The sequence below is a fragment of the Pinus tabuliformis genome, chromosome J (assembly GCF_031772625.1).
Source record: "Pinus tabuliformis cultivar Carrire ecotype Pingquan chromosome J, CPIR1, whole genome shotgun sequence".
Taxonomy (NCBI): domain Eukaryota; kingdom Viridiplantae; phylum Streptophyta; class Pinopsida; order Pinales; family Pinaceae; genus Pinus; species Pinus tabuliformis.
The window spans coordinates 890200261-890218845 of NC_142295.1; positions in this window are offsets into that span (position 1 = coordinate 890200261).

Below are 18585 nucleotides of genomic sequence, written 5' to 3' on the forward strand. Positions count from 1 at the left end.
TAAAATTCTTGTAATAGCTCCATTGAATTCATATGTGTAGGACGTATGGGAGATATATGAGCATATATGTGGAAATCATGGCAGACAAAGATGAAGGAACTCCTATTGGTTCATTAAAAATGAGCACAAACATGTCCAGTCAACGCTGGTCAAACTTAACCCATCATTCAAGAATCCCTAGTAAGAAGGGGCAGATTTCTTATTTTGTGGGATTTTTCCTGTAAACCAGATTTGATGAGTTCGACCTGTATGGATGGATTAGGATTGATAAGTCTGTTAGATCCATTATAGCAAAGTTTGTTTATGATTTTCTTATTTAAACAAAGTTTAAGGACCATTCAAAGGGGTGAAATAAGTGTGTAATTTGTATTGAGACTATTGGAGACTTTTGAGATAATTTGAAGAATGAGTTCCATTATTCCATTGTTGTTCATGTTTTGAGTGTTTTATCAAGTTAGTTGTAGTTTAAGAGTTCTTCAGGTGTACAAGGAAAAGTTGGAGGGCCCACATACAAAGCTAAGTACACTTTGGTTAAATTTTGTATAAATTAGCGTAATTTTGATTTAGTATTTATTGTTTCAGTTTTATGATTTAGTTACTTAGATGTACTTTGATTTCTGTATGATTTTTGGATGATTTTGGTTTAAAATCTAATTTGCGTACGAAATTACAACCAAGGATTTAAGTTAAATTTTCTTTTTATCACAACTAAAAATCATCATTTTTCATTTCTTGAATTTCTTGAATTCTAGTTTATGATTTGATGCAATGGTAATGTTGTTGGAGTAGAACTACGAGGAAGGACAAATAGGACCTCCTAAGTTAGGAGTCTTTTCTCTTTCTTTTCTACACATCACAAACTACTGCTCTTTAGTTTCTCTTCTTGAGGACAATACTATGGGGAAGGACAACCATGACCTCCTAAGTTAGGAGCCTCTTCCTTCGCTTACTGCATCTTGAATCAAAGACATTTTAGTTTCTCTAAACCTAGAATTTATTTTTAATATGCATTTCCTTTAACATTTGAGCCTTGCCTTCCAAAATTGACTTTACCTTTATTCATATACTTTGGACGTGCTTCCAAGTCTACAAAACCTGATTGACAAGTAAAATGCCTGCGTTAGTTTACTTAGTAAATTGACTTGACATTTTTGGCGTCGTTTCTAGGGAATCACATTCATATTTAGTCACAATAGGAAGCTTTAAACAAAACAAAACAAAAAAAAACATTTTTCATTATGGTTATTTACATTTAGATAGAAATTAGAAAGGTAGATCCCAAAACAAAAACCCCAACCACTAGTAAAAACTCATTAACTACAAAATCCATTTGCAAAACAAAGATCTACAAAACATGACGTTAAATAAGTCATTTAGAGAAGGAGGGTATGCCACTACAAGGATCTTCTTAAACCCTTGTCCACAATTAGAATGGTTAGTAGGAATGAATCTTCATTTCAAAAGATAGAAGAGGAACAAAGCATCCATGAAGAGGATCCACAAGAAGAGAATCTAGAAGCTTCTTCTAGTTATATTTGTAAGGAGATCAATAAGTTATGGATCACATGCAATTAAGTTCAAACAATAGATCTAGAAATTCAAGAATATCTAGCATATTATCCCTTGTGCATTCATGATTTTGAACACATTCCACAAGAAGAACTTTGTGATATGACAATAAAAGAGAACCAAACAAACAAAGATCATTTCAAAATTTGGTTTCAACTAGTCATTAGGCCACAAAACCACTCCATTTTTCAACATTCTTTAGGATCAAATCTTTATGATCAACTAATTTTTCAAGTCCAAGTATTCATTAAAGTATATTTTTCAAACTTGGATGTGAGTCTACTTATGATCTTGTTACACAAATGGATATGTTGAAAATTCTCTTAAACTTTAGAGAATCACTTATTTTTATACAATAGATTAGGATATAATATAATAAATAAATAAATAGGAAGAATGAGTTAACAATAAGACTTTTTGTTCAAACACTCATGAATAATTCTTCAAATCATTGTTCATACTCATTTGGAAGGATTTTTATGGCAAAATGAAGTAAGAACAATCCTATTTTGAGTAACCCTCTGGTATCATTTTCAAAGCATGTTTTTAAAAAAGGTATCTCTTGAAATAGAGTTTTTAAATCCATTTTTAAATTTTCAATTTGGATCACAAATAAAAAAAGAAAAAAGAAAAAAAAAAAAGATCAAAATAAAAACTAGGTCTCAAGTGAAATTTTGAGGACAGAGTTAGTTTAACCTTGATTTGAGGGGTTTAATGGAAACATTTTAACATGATATTTATAGAAAAGATGGCCCTTGGAACCTAGTTTCCAAATCATTTTTAATCACATCAATCGCATATCATATGAAAAAGTTATTCTCAAAATACTAACTGCTTGTCGAAAAATCGGCATAGTGACAATTCTAGGTCTTGACTGTTCATTTGCATATTTAACATATCAAATCATATTCTTTCAAAACCTGTTTATATCGGATATCTATATTCAAGTCTACATCAATAAACAATTTTAATCATCCCATTTGGAGGTCAAATGAAAAGGTTATGCCACATTTAGTGATTGCATGTCTTAAAATCAACATAGTGAAACTTTACCTCCTAGGTATGTTCATCAACAATTTTGTGACATCAAACCTAAGGATTTTAAAAATCTATTTCTACTGGATAGAAAAAAAATAATCTAATTTAATCTCCAGGTGGAATCACATCAATCAGAATTTTAACGAAAATGTTACACTCTAAATAGTGAATGTTGGTCTAGTTAAAAGTTCACAAACAACTCCATCAAACATGGTATTCTTCATCATTTTTAGCATATAATTTTAAACCACTTTAAAAACTTGTTTATAATGAAATTATCAATATGAATTCAATTCAGAATGGATTTGGAATCACTCTAATTGGACAGAAAACAAATATTTTGTGAACAAAATACCGCTAGGAGGTCTAGGTTAGCCACCATTCGTCAAGGGGTAAACGAATGCATTTTCTTTGTATATCATCTATGGAATTGTTTTTAAGAAATTATTGTAATTATTTTACATATTTCTTGGAAGAAGAGAGACTGTACAAACCTCTCTTCCTCCATCATCTAATATTGTATTACAGGAAAATGTTATGTTTTTGCAGGTCCTAGGAAGATTTGAGGAGTCAATTCCATGGAGGAAGGATTTTCGATCAATATTTAAAAATTCATATATGAGAATATGAAATGCAAATATCCAAGTCAAACTAAAGTGGAATTCACCTTATATTGAGTTCATTCAAAGAAACTCAAAACTCTTGAAGCTTACTTTCAGTTGCTGACCAACAACACCAACAAACCTACAAGATGGATTCAGATCGAGGCAAAAGACATGAAGTTAATCGTCAGAAGAACAATTTCAAGTTTTGCACCATGATAAGCCACATCCATTGCTAAAGAAGCCTTTCATAAGCCATATTTTTCATGATTTGATTCATCTACCATATTGTACGATAAGCTTCACAATCATTCAGATCTACCATGTTGAAGTCCAAATATATTATCTATCTATCCATCTACTCCTAGATCATGACTTCAACCTATCTTACTTTCCTAAGCTTTCCATACTTCCCTACACCATTATACTCGACCTCCATCCAGAAAAGAAAAGAATAAAAAAAATAGAAAAAGATCACAAATAATAAAGGAGTTTGGTTGTGAAAATCCAGGAAACTGGCACAATAGAAACTCGAATTCATATTGGAAAACCAACTTGTTTGGCCAATATGAATTCTCTTTTATGTTTTTCAATTTCATTTTTTAGAATCATCCTGCAAAATTCAAAGACTTGAGGACAAGTCTCAAGATCAGTGAAGGGGAAGATTCAACAAACTATGCAAACTAGTTTAATGTCAAGTAGTTGTATTGCAGAAGGGACCTGAGATATCATAATCAATATATATTAGTAAGGGACATGAACAAGATCAATGTCATATGCTATTGTAAAAGGGGCTCGATTATTCATCTTAAAATCAACTTCGAAGGGACTTGAGAAGCAGCTACAAGCATCTATAATACAACAGGTCAAAGTATCATCATCATTAGCAAAAGGTCAAGTGTTGAAAAAAGAGCTAAGGTCGTCATCAACAAAAGAAAAGAATAGACAATGAGCTATCAAGCAAAAGGAAAGTACTATAAGTTTAAAATATTCTTAATGCCTTCGATTTTGATTTTTTTCTAAGATTGATAACTTTGTTTAAAACTGAATATGCAATACTCCTAGCCATGTATATATAATCTTACATTATCCTACATTACCCTACATTGTATACATTCATTCATCTCATTATCCTACATTACCCTACATTCATTCAGCTCATCATCAATCACATCACTTGCAAATTTGAACCAAACATTTTGGCCACATCTCCTTTTTGAGAAAAAAATTGTATCTCATGGAAAAATTGTCCACACAACAAGAAGGATTAGTCTCATATGCCTACAAAATAAACAAGCATGGGTTAGTATCATAAAAGAAAAGAAAAATAAAATTATGTATGGTTCAATGATGTATTTTTACTATAAGAATTGAAATGACCTTGAAAATGGTCATTTAAAAAGAGCTACTTCAAAATCATTTCAAAAGAGTAATAAATGCATCATGAGAAAATATGAGCCTCATAAAAAAAAAAATGCATCAAAAGGACGCGGAGGAATAAATTATGACCAAGAAGACTTTGCAAAAATCATTACATAAAATATGCATGATTATGATTTTAATGGATATGAGTATGTAATGAAGGTGCACAATGGCATCAATGATGAAAAATACAAAGTATGCATATAATTAAAAGCTGGTGCATATGTGTAAAGGACATAAGATTTAATTAAAAAAACATATGGCACAAATAACAATAATACCAAAGGCCACATATAAAAAAAAACTTTGAAATATGCAACATATGGCAACCTTTGAAATCCATTTGGTAAATGTGTATAATGCAAAGAAATGGTCATAGAAAAAAAAAAGGAGGGCAGTTGTTCAGCTACAGTTGAAGAAATTCAAACCATGGCGCCAGTCAAACGTTCAAAAACACTACACAGAGAGTAAGCATTCATAGCATCAAATGCAGAGGTCGAACACAACACTTTCACGCTGAAAGAAGGGATGAATTCAACCTATAGAGAGAGAGGCAACTGGTCAATGTCTTCATGCAGATAATTTAACAGAGAATTGCACCACGGTTCAGGTAGGGAACACAACCCTTTGAAATGAAAAATAGAGGAATAGGGAATGCGTAGATTTTTATGCCAAAAATCTTGACAAGGAGTAGAAGAAAACATTGTGTTTGATTAATAATAACCCCACCAACTAAAACATGGAAATATCCGCTCAAAATCCCAAGAATTTCGCAGTTGAGTTTGAGTAGGAATAAGATCCGGTTAAATAATTATTTTTTAGTAATCTGAACTCTGTGATCCATAAATAAATGTCAGTGTAGGTGACAAACTCCAGTTCACATTTACATTTGTATTTGAAAAACGTGGTGGAAAGTCTGAGTGCTCAACTGCATAGTGGCACTAAAAGATTGCATTCAAACTCCAAGTGTGAGGTTGTTACACATGAACTTCAGTAGTATTAATGAGACTCAACAATAAATCTAAAAATAAATGTTAATTGTTGGATAAACATGTAGAAATCAATTTCCTCCAAGATTTTGATTTCTCAAGAAGCAACAAACACCTGTGCAGTCAAATATAGAAGGAATCGAGCCAACTTCCAGTGGAGGTAATAGGTAAGGATTCAGGCACCATATCTTCTAGAAAACATTGAATTCAACTACAGTTTTAAAAATTCGAAATTTTGAAGAAACCACTATTTTCTGTTGTTTTTTTATGAGTAAACGAAAATGAAATTTGAAAAATGAAACCATGGGTTTTCTTCAGAATAAATCTAGTTAGGCTCCCCATGGACAATTTTCTCAAATTCTTTGTTATATGGGATATTTTCCTGGTTCTTGTAACCCTTATTTTGTAGATTGCATGGGAAAAATAGTGAAAGTAAACGCCTAGTCATAAAAATTATTATGCAGCTGAGCAGAATTGTGATCACCCTGTAGGTTGATTTTCATTTCTATTTTCCAAGAATCATTTTCTCTAGCTCCAGATTTCGATTTTGAGAAAGGGTATTAAAAAAGTCGATTTCTAAGAAGGTATTTTTCAAGAAATTGATTTGAGGAATATTATTTAAAAAAAATGATTTCTTAGGTATTGAAGATATTGGGTATTTTCCAGAAAAGCATTTTCAAGGCGTTGAAACAAAGCCTTCTCTCCACATCAGCAGTGAACACAAGTGCTAAGAAGACAGAGAAGAAATCGATTTTGATTTCTAGAAAATAGAGAGTTAATTAATCATTTCCAGAATTCAATTTTAGATTCTGAGGAGATAGAGGAAATTCGATTTTGATTCCTGAGGAAGCAGAGAAGATTTTTTTTTTTTTTTTGGGTAGGTAAGCACCCACAGGGGATTTGAACCAGTGACCTATCACAAGGAGTGCCTTAATAATGCACCCATTCACCGTCAATCCAAAGCCCCGTGGGCTAAGAAGATTTTCATTTCTAAAACTGATTTCTCCATGTCAGATTTTCATTTCAAAAAATCGATTTCTCAAGGTCGGAGACTCATTTCCAAAATCGATTTTAAGGACAAAGAATTTTGTTTTTCTAAAATTGATTTTGAAGAACGAAGATTCATTCTTTAAATTGATTTTGAAGGACAAAGAGGAGTTTATTAAAAAAATAAATTTCAATTTTGAAGGATAGAGAGTGGTATTTTCCAAAATCAATTTTTAAAGAAACAAAGAGGATTGTTCATTTTAGAATTTGAGGATCTCTGAAGGAAGAGTGGGTAATTATTTCCAGAAAATCGATTTCAAGGCAAAGAAGTTTAAAATTTTATTTTTGAAACAAGTATGGTTTTGATTTTAAATGTTGAAGGAAGAGTAGGTTAAAATCAAACCTATAGGTGTCCAGAACTTAATTATAAAGAAGGGTAGTGATCAAAAGACTGTAAGAAGCATAAATCTTTTTTAGAAATCGATTTTAGTGCTAGAGCTAAAACTCAGTGATCAAAATTGACATATCAGTCTAGAAATTCGACATTTCAGTTTAGTATCTCTCCTTGTTTTTGTGGGTATACAGCAGTGGTCCAAATCAACATTCTAGTTCAAAATTTTTGTTCCCATCACTCCGGAATACATAGCCCAAGCCACAAGTTTTCCACTGATAGGTGAAGAATACTACAAAGGGCAACACTTTAAAGAGAAAGGATGGAATTTCCTTTTAGAAAAACAGAGAAAAGGAAGGAGAAAAAGTAAAGAATGTCATCTACAAAGAAGAGAAACATGAGGGTATGGACATTCTCCTTCAGGTTGCACAGGAAGAAGCTACAATATCAGGAACAATAGGGGCATTATCACTCAGGAGATCCAAATGGAGGAGGCAAGCATGAGGACACGCTTGAACATCAGCGAGAGGGAGATGTTGGCCCTCAATATTGATCATATTTTCCTATCCTAAATCCATTTATTTACCACCATATTCCATCCTATTTCACCAATTTATGCCTCATTTTAGCCATGTTTTGCATATTTAGGTAACTAAATTAATTTTTTCAATTTTTGGAAAGTTTTGTAAAAAATTGTGTTTTAAGAGTAAATTTGGACTACATTAAAAATTCTCGTAATAGCTCCATTGAAGTCATATGTGCAAGACACTTGGGAGAGATACGAGCGTATATTTGGAAATCTTAGGAACCATAGATGAAGGAACACCTATTGGTTCATTAAAACTGAGCAAAAACATGCTCGGTCAACGTTGGTCAAGCTTGACCTATCATTCAAGAATCCCTAGTAAAAAGGGGCAAATTTCTTATTTTGTGGGATTTTTCCTGGTTTTGTGAACCAGACTCGATGAGTTCGACTTGTATGGAGGGATTAGGATTGATAAGTATGTTGGATCCATTATAGAAAAGTTTCTTTATGATTTTTTTATTTAAACAAAGTTTATGGACCATTCAAAAGGGTGAAATTAGTTTGTAATTTGTATTGAGACTATTGGAGACTTTTGAGATAATTTGAAGAATCGGTTCCATTATTCTATTGTTTTTCATGCTGTGAGTTTTTTATCAAGTTAGTTGTAGCTGAAGAGTTCTTCAGGTGTACAAGGCAAGGTTGGAGGGCCCCCATACCAAGCTAAGTACACTTTGATTAAATTTTGTATAAATTAGTATAATTTTGATTCAGTATTTCTTGTTTCGGTTTTATGATTCAGTTACTTAGATGTGTTATGATTTCTGTATGATTTTGGTTTAAAATCTAAATTGTGTACGAAAGGACAACCAAGGATTTAATTTAAATTCTCTTTCTATCAAATTATGAATCACAACTAAAAATCATCCTTTTGCATTTCTTGAATTGTTTCTTGAATTCTAGTTTATGATTTGATGCAATGGTAATGTTGTTGGAGTAGAACTGTGAGGAAGGAAAAACAAGACCTCCTAAGTTAGGAGTCTCTTCTCTTGCTTTCTACACATCACAAACTGCTGCTCTTTAGTTTCTCTTCTTGAGGATAGTACAACAGGGAAGGACAACCATGACCTCCTAAGTTAGGAGCCTCTTCCTTCGCTTACTACATCTTGAATCAGATACTTTTTAGTTTCTCTAAACTTAAAATTTATTTGTAATATGCATTTCCTTTAACCTTTGAGCCTTGTCTTCCAAAATTGACTTTACCTGAATCCATATACTTTGGATGTGCATCCAAGTCTACAAACCCGGATTGACAAGTAAAATACCTGCGTTAGTTTACTTAGTAGATTGACCTGACAAACAAACGTGTACGTTGAAACTAAAAATACAGTTATGTCATCTAAATGTAATAATAAGTGAACTTCTGTAAGTGACAACCTTGTAGTTAAACATACATTCAAGAATACCCAAACATGGAATATCTATGTTGTGAAACTAGAATTAAAATAAAGAGGAGTTAATATTGGATCACATAACATATTATAATAAAATTTTGTGTTAGGGGAATGTAGCTGAGATGCCGGACCTAAAAAGACCTTTTAGAAGTAGAGAAAAAAAGAACTTCCATATATATAACAGGTTGTGATAATATAAAAGGATAGTAAAACCTTAAGGTCATAGTTGTCTCTATAGTATAAGAGGAAATGTACTAGAAAACAAACAAGATATTCCTTTAATGTGTTAAGCCCCGTAAATATATTCCAGTGAAACCCATTTGTAACTAGTACAAATAGAGGAAGTGTCAATCTGGAAATTTAATAATACAAAGAAAAATGATAAATATAAAAGAGAGACAATAGTTTCTGAAATTATATAAAGAATTAAGTACATAAATCCATGCATCACTGACTGCTAGCTATAAGAGAATTTAATTAATTCCTTTATCAAAACAAATTTGTACACATAATAGGTCTATAATGTTTTCTTTACCATAGTGTTGCAGTGCAAATAAGTATAAACATGTTGAACATTCGAAGGGTCGAATGCCACTATTAGCCTCACGAACAACCTTAGGTCAAATGACTACAAGCTACAACAATATTAATTTCTAAGAAAAGTTAGCCAAGCAGCTTGTAACACTTAAACTTCAAAAAACCGTATACAATGGGCTGAGAAGGGTTGCGTAAACACCTGAACAAACCTATATTAAAGAAAGGTGTTATTAGAACCTAGAAGGTGCAAATCTAAAATTTAAATGATCTCTTGAAGCCGAATATCCATTCACTACAATGAGAGTCTACACTGCAAGACCAAACCCAGAACCTCTGTCAACACAAGGGCACTTATTGAAAATATTCACAGCAACAGAAAGAGAAAAGGAGGGATTTTACTTGAGGAAATTTGCGACCAAACAGTCATTCCCTTCGTAATCTCTGCATACAATTGAAACTCAAAACAATCGAATATTACATGCAATTACTCTATTAGAACAACTAAAAGGGAAAATCACCCCCATTCACCAAGTTACCTGCGCCTTGGTTGTTAGCTGACATTGGAGGACGTTGGGGCACTACAAGCCCTCCAAAGACGAAGCACGAAGAGGCCATATCATAGAAGCTCGAGGAACCTACCATATGACTAACTCCCACTATGTCGAGACACTAAGGAATGGTCAGAGTGTCAGTAAACACACATAAAACCCAACCCAACAATTTACAAATTGTTAAACTTAGAGCGTAATATTTACCTGACGAAAGGAACACAATTTTTCCTACAATAGGAAGGGTCAGAACCAAGAATTATTATGGACGGAGGAAAGGTGCTCACAGAGGCTACTGCGATAAGTTGGGGTATGCAAATGAGTGAAGGGTGGCATCGAATAAGTAAGGTGGTTACCTCTAACCAGGGTTCAAATTTGAACACATTAGAGCCCGTTAAGAGCACTCTATCACGTCTCAAAAGTGGAAACCTAAAATTGAGTGTAAAAAAATTGTTGATTTTTATTTGTACAGGTATATATATATATAAAACAAAATCTCCTACGAAGGATTGGCTGCTAGCATAAATTGCCGTATATCTTGGTTTTTGATTGCCTTGTCGTATATCCTGGTTGTTTGAACTCTTAGTTGCTTTGTTTTAGAGAGGTACATAGTATGCAACCAACATTTTAACCGTCAGTATTTTAGCAATTACTTTGAAGACACATTAAAGGGCAACAATTATTATTAAGACAAGTTAAAGACAACTTTACTGATGCAAAAAAGCTGAAGAGGGTTATCATTGGGGCATGAGAGCACATGCTTGTACACAGTCAACTGTCTCACTAAAAAAATTGTCCATCGTCGCCATTGATTCCCAGGTTTTATATTTTTATTTATGATATATATATTTATATATATAGTCTGATGCTGATACAGACGCATATATATATATATATATATATATAAATATAAAGGGGGGCGCGCATATATATATATATATAAACGGGGAACCAGAGGAAGAGCTCTTGCTGCTCCACCCCCCCATTCTCCTGCCCAATAACTAAGATTCCCTCTTATTATTCTCTCAAAGTAGACTTAATTCTCGAACTTGTCATGATAGGGCTTCTCTACGTAAACCTCCATTTCACCGTCATCATTCAGGGCATAGGATTTCATCCCCATAGGGAGAATCCCCTCAAGAAGGCCATTCTTCTTCCTCGCATCATAAATAATTTATCTGAAAGGATGAGATGAGTGGTTTACTGGAATAGAGAAACAGGCCTTGCAGAATGAGCCTCGAGATTCCAAACAAGACAGTGAACTGAATTGGGAATTGAAATGAAATAATGTTATTAAAGGCCAAGCGACAAGCATGCGCACCGTGGGAATTAACAATGATATTTTTATATATACTATATATACACGCATGGAATGTATATTGCCTCAAACAGTGAACTGAATTGGGAATTGAATTGAAATACTATTATTAAAGGCCAAGCAACAAGCATGCGCACCGTGCGAATTAACGATGATATATATATAGATAGACACACACATAATGTATATTGCTTCTCAGAGTACATATTATTTGTTTCATAGATGGACGAGGGAATGCTTGTCAAATTGGAAATGCAGTTGTCTATAACGCCATTTTTTGAAAGTTTTTTTGGCGGGTTTTTTTCGGTCGAAATCTGGCAGGAATTTATTGGAATCGCAAGTTTGATAGCTAGTTTCTGCACAATGAAAGCGTCCCAGGGGTTTTTCAGGGTGCTGAATCCCCAGGGGTTTTTCAGGGTGCTGAATCCAAATATGCAGTTAAAAAATCATTTTAATTGCAACAAATCAAGATTCAACCTCAATTTTTTCCGCCGGATTCCACCACCGGAATCTCCAAAAAATTACATTATAGACAACTCCATTGAAAATAGGAGAGTCGGTGCTTATTGATGCTCTCGCACGAGCCCTTCACCGTTACTGCATCTGACACCCATCATTGTCTAGTTAATTCTCAAGAGTTTAAATCCTAGTCATTTGACTTATAATAAGTGCTTATCATTTATTTGTATATCACACATATTTGCTTGGAGGTTGTGCACCTAGGTTTGGTTTATTCAATTACGTGGATTCCTCTGAGGGAATCCTTGAATTCATTATTTTCCAATGTATCCTGTTAAAGAATATTTCCTTATAAATTGCACATCAAACTTCTAAGCTGGCAATGTCTAAATTTTATTTTATTTTGCTTGAATTTAATTTTATTTTATTTTGAACTAGCAAAGCTCAGTGCTCAAAGATAACTTCATTCTTAATTGATAACTACTTTCTCATTGCAGATTCTGAAGTCTCTATTGAATGTATATGAATTTTTTGATCGTCCCAATCTATCCCTTTAGATAGAAATTGTTAGTAGAAATCGGTAATTGGAAACTGCTGGAAATAGGTAATGAAAGAGTCCAAAATACGGGAAACATTAATGTAGTCTCCTAAAGGGTGTCGTCTTACATGCTAGCTTAAATGCCCATGCTAGCTAAAACAATCTATCCTTGCCAGAATTTGACCAATAAAAAACATGCAATTGGGAATGCAATTTTGATATTTTGGGTTAACTTGGAAGCTAAAAAAATATCTAGTTGTACCTGGGAATGGATGAAACTACAATATTGTTATGGTGAATCTAGAGGATTGAATTCCAACATAAAAATGATAGGAAAAAAGGGTCCTCGGAAAGTAGAAAAAACCATCCAAATGTGGAGTGTTTGAGTTAGCCTTTATACCATGGCACAAAGTTACCAATAAAACTAATAATTTAAAAATTAGATTTTAGTTTTTTCTTTTTTTAATATGAAAAATATAATTTATTCTTTCAACATATTCCTTTAGGATTTAATTACATGTTAATACCCTTTCAAATGGAAATGCATCAATTTCAAAATAATAGTGCTCAAGATCTAGTATCAATTTCAAAGATAGTCATGCTCAATATTTGGCATTGCTAAAGGAAATTTGACATTCATATTGGAAATATATGAAGAGGGAATAACTATTAAGAATCAAATCCAATATCGATAGTCAAATCCATTAAAAACACATAAAAATGATTTTAAAAATACCAAGCACATGGGATAGGCAAAGATTTAATGGATACAATAAGCTGGGTACCTACAATACAAACTACAAAAGAAAAAAGGCACTTCCTCCTAAGCTCTCCAATCTATAACCCATTAGAAATAAAATTAGAGACATAAATGGCTATAATTTTCTTTGGATATCATTTCCCATTAAATTAAAATGAAGACAAAAGGTTTTAGAAGCAATTCGTTGAGATATAGAATTCACATCTTCGAAAAAAAAAGTTAAAGTTTTCAACCAAATGTTTGTTTAAATTGGATGTAACCCAAGTAGGTCTCAAAAGGACATTGAAAACAAAAGGTGGAAATAAAAAATGTTGAGATATAAAATCCATATCTTTGAAAAAAAAAAGTTAAAGTTTTCAACCAAATGTTTGTTTAAATTGGATGTTCAATTTGGGTTATGTGAGAAAAGGTCTTATAACACAAGTAGGTCTCAAAAGGACATTGAAAACAAAAGGTAGAAATAAAAAATGTTTACCTTGATAGAGAAGATCACCTTGACTAATTAAGTGGTCATTTAAGTTTTTGGGACACATTTTTTACGTAATATAGATTTAGGATAGATGGTTTAAGGACAACAGTTGGAGATACATATAGATTTAGGATAGATGATTTAAGTACAACGATTGGAGATACATGGAACATTATGGGAAAAAACACTAAATACCCCTTTGTTTTGGGGATAGAATGTATTATTTTATTTTGAAAAATATTAATACAATTTATAAAATTTGTTATTATAATAATATGCATTTTCAGATTTAACTATGTCACCATAATGTGGTATTTCTTACCTGCCATATAATTTGATTGAAAATAAAACATTGAAATCATATACTATTATCAATTGAATTTTTTTATTTTTATTTTTACTTATAGAAAGACTAAATAAAAATATACCTTCTCATGGAAAATAAAACCAACCCTTCAAATTTTATCACTGCCTCTGACCACTCTTCCCTATCGTAACCGTCAACAAAAGCCATAGCCATGTGGATTGTCTATTAAACCCGTAATCCCAATCTCAAGATAAAACCCAATCCCAATGCAATGATTCCACAGTTGGTGGGTCTCGAAAGTTCAGGAGTGATTTAATAGTTAGGTGAAATACTATTGTTCCAACATAAATCATACAGAGGTACCAATGTTTTATGTTAATATATCAACCAAAGTCCACGAACACCTTACAATGTAACCATATAAGATTGTAAATCTAAACCACCAAAAACCGATAGAGTGAAGCAATGCGGTGGGGATTATTTAATCCTTACTTAACCATATCCAGCACGTACAACATGATTACAAGAGTAAGAACTAAACAACATATAAATGATAACTTCTATAGGTTATATCTTTTTCCTATAGGTTATATTTTTTTTAAGAGCTATATTTTTTTTAAGAGCTATGTTACAATTTCATATATAAATTTACAATTTTGTAAGAGCATAATTTCTACTTTAGTGGCGGGGACTATGTTTTCTTATAGTACTTGTTAATTTTTATACTCTACAATTATAGTATATTAGTGTTGTTAATTAATTATGGTTTTGTTAATGTTGTTAGATATTTGTCTTGGTATAGGGATGTTTATTTGGTAGGTTTATTTTTGCTAATTGAGTCGAGAGACTTATTCAACAACCCAGTATGATGTGTAATCTTATTATCAAAATTGAAATTTTTCTCATATTGTTCAAAATAAAAATAAAAAAATCTATAAAAAAATAAAATAAATAACTATAAAGAACATTTAAATAATATTGATTCCTAAAAAAATTTACATGTGAAAAGATCATATTAGATCTTTATTTAAAATGAATCTATACTGATTTTGATAAACAACACATTAATACAATGATTAATCTACTTTCCATTGTGAAAAAAAACCAAGAATAAAAAACTCATTAATATAATATATATACATAATTTATATAATAATGAAAGAAAATTAATTAATAAAATAAAATAAAATATATCTTTAAAATTTAAACAATTTTTATTTCAACTAATATCAAAAACGTTTCAATTTTTCATTCTCTTATTCCTATATTTTATTGATAAATTATAAATTATAATTATATATATATATATATATATATATATATAATTATAATGAAAATGTGATCATGAAAAGGATAACGATAATACATTAAAATAATATTGAATACAAATTTATATATAGCTAAAGTTACTCGGGAAAACAATTGTAAACTATTTGTTAATACATAATCTACAAGTTTACAATTTTTTGAAATTTTAATATTGATTACGTAATAAATAAATTTGTTAGGTTTAACTCATTCTTCCGAAACGATGAGAACTAATAAAAAAACTACATTTTTGGCTTGGTCGTTGCAATATTTATTTATTAGTTGATACCCCTTGAAGATTACGACCCCCAGGTAGGCAGTCAGGGGTTAAATAAAAGTTTACAATTTTTTGAAATTTTAATATTGATTACGTAATAAATAAATTTGTTATTTGTTTAACTCATTCTTTACATTTTTGGCTTGGTCGTTGCAATATTTATTTATTAGGTGATACCCCTTGAAGATTACGACCCCCAGGTAGGCAGTCAGGGGTTAAATTTGATGGGTCCCCTTACCCATCAAGCAATTTTTTTGTGATGGTTTTATTTTTAAAGTGCACTTCATATGACTTCTAATATTTAGATTTATTAGTTTCATTTAACTTTAATCAAATCATATTCATATTTACTCACATGAAATTTATGTTTACGAGTTTCATTTAACTCTCGTCAAATCATATCCATAATTACCCACATGAAAATAGTGAATATTGGTATTATTGCAAGTTAATACTTCGCTGAGCTTTAGATTCCTTCTGTAAACAAAAAATTCTCTAACTTTAAAACATATACAAACACAGACTTGGGAATTTATCTAACCTAATGTTTCCATGAATTCTTGTCCTCTACTAGCAGCCAACTGGTCAAAAGAACAAAGAGAATGACTCTGCAAAACCAAACATCAGTTGTAGCACCATGATACCCTCTATCAGCAATCACCTGCACAAGTAACCAAATTCTTGTATCAAGAACTCACAAGTAGTAAAATTTAAAAAGTGGGAAAACAAAATATACTGCAATTTAAATTAATTTGGCATCTTTATTACAGGTTCATGGCTATGCAGGTACCTCGAGGCCACAAGTCTTATGCAGCAACCCACCTGCCTGCCATCAAATAACCTTCTTAATACTTTGCATCAAAATTATTTCCAGTTCCCAAATTTTATTCAAGTCCATACATACCCTACAATGTTGAGGCTAAGCACTGAAGCCGAATTTAAATATATTGACATTTCCCTTGTCAAGCCTTGAAAGTGCAAAGTCCACAACCCAAATGATAGAAGAATATAAACTTTGTAAATTGAGATTCTTGATGATTGAAAATATAAATCAAAAGGGTTTATGCTTGGTAATGAGATGTATATGATCTATGGAAGAAGCACTCAATAAAGCGTGAAGATTTGTACATATTATAGAATTTTTTCACAGCCTTTACAGATTTTTTTCACAATTTTTGCTATCACCTTTTACACATGGCCCTGGCATACACAATGAAATATCATAACCTATTTTACGAACGCAATAGCTTTGGATCGAGATTCGCAGTACCTTACATTCGAGATTCCTACTTAGATTCTCAAACTCCCACGCGTTTTAACAAACCTTTCAGACAAACAATGTTGAGAGCGGCTCAACATTTTGAAGCAACTGGAAGTCTGTGAAGTGATGGAGATTATAAAAATAATTTCTCATGATGGAGATTATCAAAATAATTTCTGATTTGATAACGTTGTAAATTCTCCATGGTGCGCTTCACTGCTCATTTTCTACCTCCAACACATGAAGCTCATGTATCAGAAAATAATATAAATAGCAGATTAATAGCTATGGCACACCTTACATCGAAATCCATCCTCCTCCGTCATGAAGCTCATGTATCAGAAAATAATATTAATAGTTGTGGTACACATTACATTGAAACCCCTCCTCCTTATTGAAGAGGAGATGTTTCTACTTATATATAATAAATAAAAACAGTAAATGTGGACAGACTCCCTTTGTTTTATCTTCGCCACACCTTTCATACCGACGTCTAGATTGTTGATTTGAGTGGTATCCACTTTGCTTATCTAATAATCTTATATTCAATTTAGTGGCCAGGTCGGATTATTCTAAATATTTTATGCAACATGTCATATATATATATATATATATATATATATATATATATATATATATATATATATATATATATATATATATATATTGAAACTTGTCATTTTCCGATCTGCCCGTCATTATGACACTTTCTAAAATTATTGGCAAGTTACCATTGACGTGTTTATTTTGAAATAAATCTTATTTTACGGCTAAAAATAGCAAAAACGTGTATACGAGCGTTAATTTTAAAGCCTGCAGGTAGTGTTCAAAATTGAACACGGCACAACCTGAGTGAAATTTGGTTGATTTGATAACAGTGGTGGTTAGGTCTTGAAGCTCGGGCATTGCATCCAATTGGGAGCTTGGGAGCTAGATTTACTTCTGATACCCGAACATGGCTGGCAACTTCAATTTCATCCTGCAGCGGTGCCGCCGCCTAAATAAAATAGGGAAGAAAGCCAATGAAATTTGGCAGATTTTATGATAGTGCGATGTTGGGTCATGAAGCTCTAGTATTTCATCTAGTTGGGAACTTGGGAGCGCTCTAGTATTGCATCCAGTTGGGAAATTGGGAGCTAGATTTTGGGGCTGAACCGATTTCTCCTGGAAAATCTAAACCACAATTGCTTTTGATCTTTTTGGCTGGCATTAAAATCAAGGTATATATACATACATATTTTTTTCTAGGTATCTCGGGTGGTTGGAACAGTTCACTAATGACTTTTTTATTCAAATTTGAATGGCGATTGATACACGATATATCGTCTGTTGACACAACTATAATGTAATCACGATGTAACCATGATGTTTGATAATGAAATATATATGAGTTTCTTCCAAAAAGAAATAGCACCCCTTTCTTACCAAAAGAAGAAGAAGATTATCTAAGATGTTTTATGGTTAAGTTTGTTTTATTATTATTAAATAATGATAAAGACTCCCTTCGCTTGTTGGGTTGGTTAATAAAACACATAATTATACTACCTCCTTTGCATGACTTAGTTCATACCTAAGCTTATGGGATTTGTCTGCTGGGATGGCTCGCTTGTATACTTGCTTTCATGGATACGCTAGAAGTGTTCTTTTGCTTTCTTTCTTTAATAAACTCTTCGTTGCACTCAAACTTCCTTTCTCTTGGGGAATCACCATTGATTCCCCATTCTAATTCTTCTGTGCGAAGATTATCAATAGATCTTTTATGGTCAAGTTTGTTTTAGGGCCGCCTTTTTATTCCAACCTATTGTCCATTCTATACTTCAAATTTTGT